Raw genomic sequence first — 6965 nt, 5'->3', positions numbered from 1 at the left:
ACTTTTGATACATTTCCTAAAATTCTCCAGACATAAATGTTCTACAAAAATTCGTCCTACAATATTTTACATACTTTCAACCACGTTCTAAATGCCTGTAATTTCGCGTGTGTGTTCTAGTAATGTTTAATTATATTTGGTATCACGCTACTGAGGAGGTGATATGGATTTTCTCAGTGGAAAAGAAAAAGTATTTATAACGTCATTAGCCTACGCCATTGATGTCGCCGAGAGAAACAGTAATAAGCAGATTATCAATGATGTTTCCTTGAGAGATTGAACTAGAGGCTCTAAAGAGCATCTGTCGCTCACCTTGGTCGATGTGTATATCAAACAAATGACATGGATGGATTTATGACAAAATTGTGTTTTTGGGATGGTAATGTTTTTGGAGATTTACTTTACTAAACATTCTTACTATCTCTATCAATAATGAACTCGGCCAGTAGTTAAAGTGAAACATGTTTTGTAAGTTATTACAAAATTTATGAAAATTGTTATACAATTAACTATTTTCTGGTCTTACTTTGCCGTACAAAATTTAATCAAATTACCAATTCAGGGGCAGCAGCCCAACAATGGGTTGCCTGAATTGTATGAAAATGCTAGGGCATATAGTTGTTGACCTAATGACCAATTTTACCTGGTTAGATTTGCTCCAAATGGTTTATTTTGAGAGATATTAGCAAAAAACTCCGTTTTAACCTTTGTACTTTTTTTAGCCATTTCGGGCATCTTGAAATTTTTATGAACATTTTTTTATTGTAACATGTTTAAATGTACTATAGATACAAAATATCCGGCCTTTAAATGATGGATAGCTTTTAAGGATCGGACAAAAGTTAGCTTCATTGGTATTCTATCTCGGATGACTAGTTCAAAGGAAAGAAGAATTAACATGTGTTGTCCTGTCACAGATCAAGTTGAATTTGATTGGCGTCTCTTTTGCTGTTCTAGAGTAATAATCCTTAATAAATGGAAAAATGCTGAATATTTGTTTCTGTTCTCTTACTTTCTTTGCCTCAGCCAAATATTAGGCAACTTATACACAATATTTATTACAGTAAACACAGACCAAGTTTAAATTTTAGTGGCATTACTTTAACTATTCTGAGTAATGATCCTTCCTTTATGGACATATTGCTGAATTTGTTGTTTCCGTTTTTTAACTTTAGTTTGCCAAAACTAGATATTATAAAACTTATCACAAGGCTTAATACCACAACCATTCAGATCAATTAAAGTTTCTTAAAAGTTGAATATATAATTTCTCCTCGATATTAATTATTTTATAATACCTATACTTAATCAATATTGGATATTCTTGGTAACTCATATTTTTGTATTACGTTTGTATTTCTCGGTAATATTTTTCAAACTTTGAATATGTGTCATTTATGAAATTTTTTTCAACTCAAGTTTCCATTTAATTTAAAGTGTGTAATTCTAAACAGTTGAACAAAGACAGTATTTCAACGCGGTGATGAACAATGAATTATTCAGACTTTAAATAACGTCACGCACATTTAGTCTTAGTGAAATATGATAGTCTTGTCTATATTGTATGACATACCATCCCCGTTGTCATCAATCATTGCTACAGGTCACACAAAAGTGAAAAATTAAAAATCATTTCTTAAGTTATGTCCTCATTTGAAGATGAACAGAATAAATAAAATAAAAAAAATAATAATACATTGTACACTATGTTTCATTGAAAAACGTAATATAGACTGGTCCAGTGTCCAGTTTAAATGTCATTTATTTTGCAGAACACATTCCTGCACGGTGTTATTTAATCATTTTACTCGCAAGAAAAGCATTAACAGTTTGAAGGTCATCTAATAATATCTTAATCCAATCATATAAAACGCATTACGTTTGCGCGAAATTTACCTGTTGAACAGTTACTACATTTGCGCTGATTAATACAAAAACATTTAACATGTTAAAATAAACTGAAATTAATTTGAACAAATTTTATCGGTCATCTTACACATGTTACATACACATGTTAATGATTGAGCAGTACACACCTATTGTCCACATATACAAGTTTTGAAGTCTACTAACAAGATAGACTTTTTTAGAGTCAAATAAAGGGAGAAAAATCTCACCAGTACCAGGCAAAGACTGATCTATAGATGCGTCTCGTATAGACATCATCTGCATGTCTGCAGCGTTTAATTCATGACTATATACTTTAAATATTCTTTTCCATGATAGTCGCTGTATTTTATTTTAAACTTTTTTTTTTACAAAAATGTAGTGCTTCTTATTAATGTTTATTAAAATAAATAAAGACTTGTCTGGTATATGTTAATCTTTTTATGAAATAACAAGATGTAGTAATATCGCCAATTTATGTTCAAAACATTAATCGAAAAACAAATTACAAGTAAAAAAAAACTCCGGTAATCTACAGATATATTCGCGCACACGTAATACAATTTTTCCGCGCAGATGTAATGCGTGTCATTTACAAATCCACGCAAATATAGGTCGCCCCTTTTCAGTATAATTGCAATAGATGTAGAGTCATTATAAAACGTTATTCTTATTGGCTACACTGCAATATCGCGTTATTCCTTAATCAACTTCATTATACAATTGAATATATCACTCATGATGACACGAGGTCCAACAAAAAAGTGCACAGGTGAATTGAATAAAAATTAAATAGAAATCGTGCTTTCATGATCCTAGCTGAATAATGTAATGATAAGTATCAAACGCTTCTTTTTGTAACTTCATAAGGTTATAAAAGCGATGACCGTGCGCTTTCTCGCTTCATATACAAAATAAACTTCGGTCAACACTTTTACATCCCAATAAAGTTGCAAAAAGAAGCATTAATTTCCTAAATAATGTACGTATTTTTTTTATATAAAACTGTATGGGAAAGCTTTCGTCGTTTGACACTTTCGATACTTGCAATCATTTTATAAATGAAAATGCAGCTAATGTGTCATTGTTTTCAACTAAAGGTTTCTTCTAGAATGCAAAATTCCCCTGAAATAAAGGTACAGTGGAGATAACTTCAAAGCTCTCATTAGAACTGTCAGAATATTCTGTCATAGAACTGACTAAAACTAATATAAGTGATATACCATGCGGCTATATATATATTATAAGATTTACATAATAAAGGTCAAATATGGTCAAATTTGGTTGATGCTGTCATATATGGTCAGTTTTGGTTGATGCTGTCAATTATGTTCAGTTTTGGTTAATGCAGACAAATAATTTTGGTACACGAGTCAGTCTGAGGTATGAAAACAACTGATATTTGTTTACGATTCAATATTTTGAATAAAAAGAGAAAATTCTGGCAGTCTCAATAAATGCGATACAACAATTCATTTCCAATATTGTGGTTATGTGTATACTATAATCCCTCTTGACCTAAAATTATTACTGAATTATTGTGCAGCTATATAGATTTACATAAAAAAGAGCAAATATGGTCAGTTTTAGTTGATGCGGTTTAAAGATTTTAGAACACAAGTCAGTCTGAGGTATGAAAACTACTGATATTTGTTTACGATTCAATATTTTGAATAAAAAGAGGACATACTGGCACTATAAATTGATGGAAACAAAATGTAACGGTCATTGTTATCCAATATTGCTGTAACTTGTATATTACAGTCCCTCTTGGCCTAAAATCATAACTGAATTATTGTGCAGCTATATAGATTTATATAAAAAAAGAGCAAATATGGTCAGTTTTAGTTGATGCGGTTTAAAGATTTTAATACGCAAGTCAGCCTGAGGTATGAAAACTACTGATATTTGTTTACGATTCAATATTTTGAATAAAAAGAGGACATGCTGGCACTATAGGTTGATGCAAACAAAATTGTATGGTCATTGTGTTCCAATATTGCTGTAACTTGTATTGTATTATACAATCCATCCTTACAAAAAAATATTACGAATTTACTGTTATTTGTTTACGATTCAATATTATGTCTACCAAATTTTGTTTGCATCAGTTTATAGTGCCTGCATGTCCTCTTTTTATTCAATAGTTTGAATCGTGAACTAATTTAAGTAGTTTTGATATCTCAGACTGACTCATATATCAAAATTAGTACATGCTGGTACTATTAAAACACCATTCGTTTTTTATGTGTTTTGTTATTTGATTTTGCCATGTGATTATGGACTTTCTGATTAGATTTTCCTCTAAGTTCAGTATTTTTGTGATTTTACTTTTTTTTGTATATAACAGTCTCTTTTGACCTAAAATTATAACTGAATTACTGTGCAGCTATATAGATTTGCAGAAAAATAGAGCAAATAAGGTTGATGCGATAAAGGTTTTTGATCAACAGGTCCGTCTGAGGTATGAAAATTACTCAGAAACAGATATCATATTTGTTTACGATTCAATATTTTGAATAAAAAAAAGGACATGCTGGTACTATTAATTGATAAAAACAATATTTGTAGTTATTGTTTAATTTCCTATATTATAATAATTTTCATTTGTACAATCCATCCTGGCCTAAAAATATAACTGTGTTACTGCAGTGTGCGGCTACATGTATATTGATTTACATGATGAAGTGCAAATATGGTCAGTTTAACTGAAGTTTAATTTAAAAACATATTTATTTATAATGGATTGGGAAACAAGTTATTACATTTGGTTAATGACGTCAAATACTTTTGTTATACGAGTCATCCTGACAAATGTAAAACAATTCAAACGAGAAAACTAACGGCCTAATCTATGAAAAAAAAATGAACAAAATACAATAACAAAATGTAGCACATCAACAAAAGAAAACCACTGAATTGCAGGCTCTTGACTTGGAACAGGCACATACATGTATAATTTGACTGGGTTAAACATGTTGTCTTGATCAAAAATCTGTAATAAGACTAGCAAAATATCAAAACTCTATATACATTGCTATTTTGCCGAAGCCTTATATTTAAGACAAAGAGTTCTTAAAACTTATCAATTAATTCTAGCCGAAGAATTTATAAATTAATTCTAGCCGTAGAATTTATAAATTAATTCTAACCGTAGAATTTATCAATCAATTCTATCCGTAGAATTTATATATCAATTCTAGCAGTAGAATTTATATATCAATTTTAACCGTAGAACTGTTCTAGTCGTAGAACTGTTCTAGAAGTAGAAATGTTTTAAATTGTTCTAAAGTAGAACTGTCCAAATCAGTTCTAGGTTAGAACTGTTCTAGCTAGAACTGTATAAAAGGTGTCAGACTGACAGTTCTACATACTGTCCTAAAACAGTTCTCCTAAAATATTCTGGCAGATTTAAACAGAGGTCTCCACTTTAGCATTTTTTGTAATGATACAGCTTTCTACCATATGAAAAATTGAAAGTCAGTGGATCCTTTTTTTTTTATAATAGTACTACATGTAGTATTAAGTACATCTAGACATAATGTCATGAAAACAAAGAGATGTTTAATTTGGTCAAGGATAGTAAATAACAAAGTTGGTAACTTTGTCACATGTGTGTTATTCCAATTGTCTGAATCTTTTATGGCAGTGTTAAGTCAAAACTATATATTAATGCACACCATCTGTGTGTGATTCTCTGCGTAATCATACAAAATGTGCTGTTTTATTTTTGCCATTTTAATATTGTGTGCATTTGTGATATCGATTACTAAAATATGAATATCGCTGCAGACAAAATTTTACAGACATTTTCCCTATATTTATTTATATGTGTTGTATTTCATAAAATGAATATTAAAAGCATCCTAAATTAAAGAGGTCCCATATTTATAAACACATATAATGACACAAATGACATATATAGTTGATACACTAAAACTAGTATCAAACCAGAGATCACAAGAAGCGATGTAAGCAATTAAAGGCAATTGCTCGGCCTACAAAAATGTATAGTCAGCTATAAAAGGACCCGGCATAACACATTATATGAAACAATTTAAATGCTTATTACTAACAAAATAATTCATGGAAAACAAATGTGACATACATGCCTTTTTCAACTGATTGTTATAGTTCGTTCTTATGTTTTATTGTTATACCACTGTCCCAGGTTAGGGGAGGGTTGGGATCCCGATAATACGTTTAACCCCGCCACGTTATGTACATGTATGTTTGTGCCTGTTCCAAGTCAGGAGTCTGAATTCAGTGGTTGACGTTTGTTTATGTGTTATATATTTGTTCTTCATTCATATTTTATATAAATAAGGCCGTGTGTTTTCTCGTTTGAATTATTTTACATTGTCATTTCCGGGCCTTTTATAGCTGACTATACAGTATGGTCTTTGCTCATTGTTGAAGGCCGTACGGTGACCTATAGTTATTATTATTTCTGTATTACGTTTTTCTCTTGTGGAGAGTTGTCTCATTGGCAATCATAACACATCTTATTTTTTATATGACAACGACAACAACTGATAAACAGGCACATAAAGGATGCAGCGGGGTTAAGCAAGTTTCTACTTTTAGTTCAAAACTTTTTTTGATACCAAATGCACAGATATTATATGTGTAGATCTTAAGAAATAAACGGCAACTTATTCAGAAGAGCGACAGGAATTAGTCAGCCAGTATACCCCTTCTATAGAACGGATAAATGACTCTATGTTTTTTCTGATCATATTTTAAATCAGTAAATGTTTTTACTAACCTTATATAAAAATCTACATGTTGTCCGATTATAGTAATAGACTAAAACCGGAATGTGAAGTTATGCAGACTTCCCTGTGTACAACTAAAATAAAAAAATAAAACATGACTAAAATTATCGCTCCGCTGCAATTATGGTAATACGATCATTATTTCATATGGATTTAAGAGATACTTGACAAAAAACGTTTTGTTACGGATGTCTATTCATAAATTTGTGAATTTCAAATTGAGACCACAATAAAGTACCAATGTTTAAATCTTATACATTGATTAATAAGTAAAGTTCACAAAAAAAAACTGAGCTGCTA

The sequence above is a fragment of the Mytilus edulis genome, chromosome 6, assembly GCF_963676685.1.
Source record: "Mytilus edulis chromosome 6, xbMytEdul2.2, whole genome shotgun sequence".
In the NCBI taxonomy this organism is placed as follows: domain Eukaryota; kingdom Metazoa; phylum Mollusca; class Bivalvia; order Mytilida; family Mytilidae; genus Mytilus; species Mytilus edulis.
Note: the sequence above shows the minus strand (reverse complement) of the source record.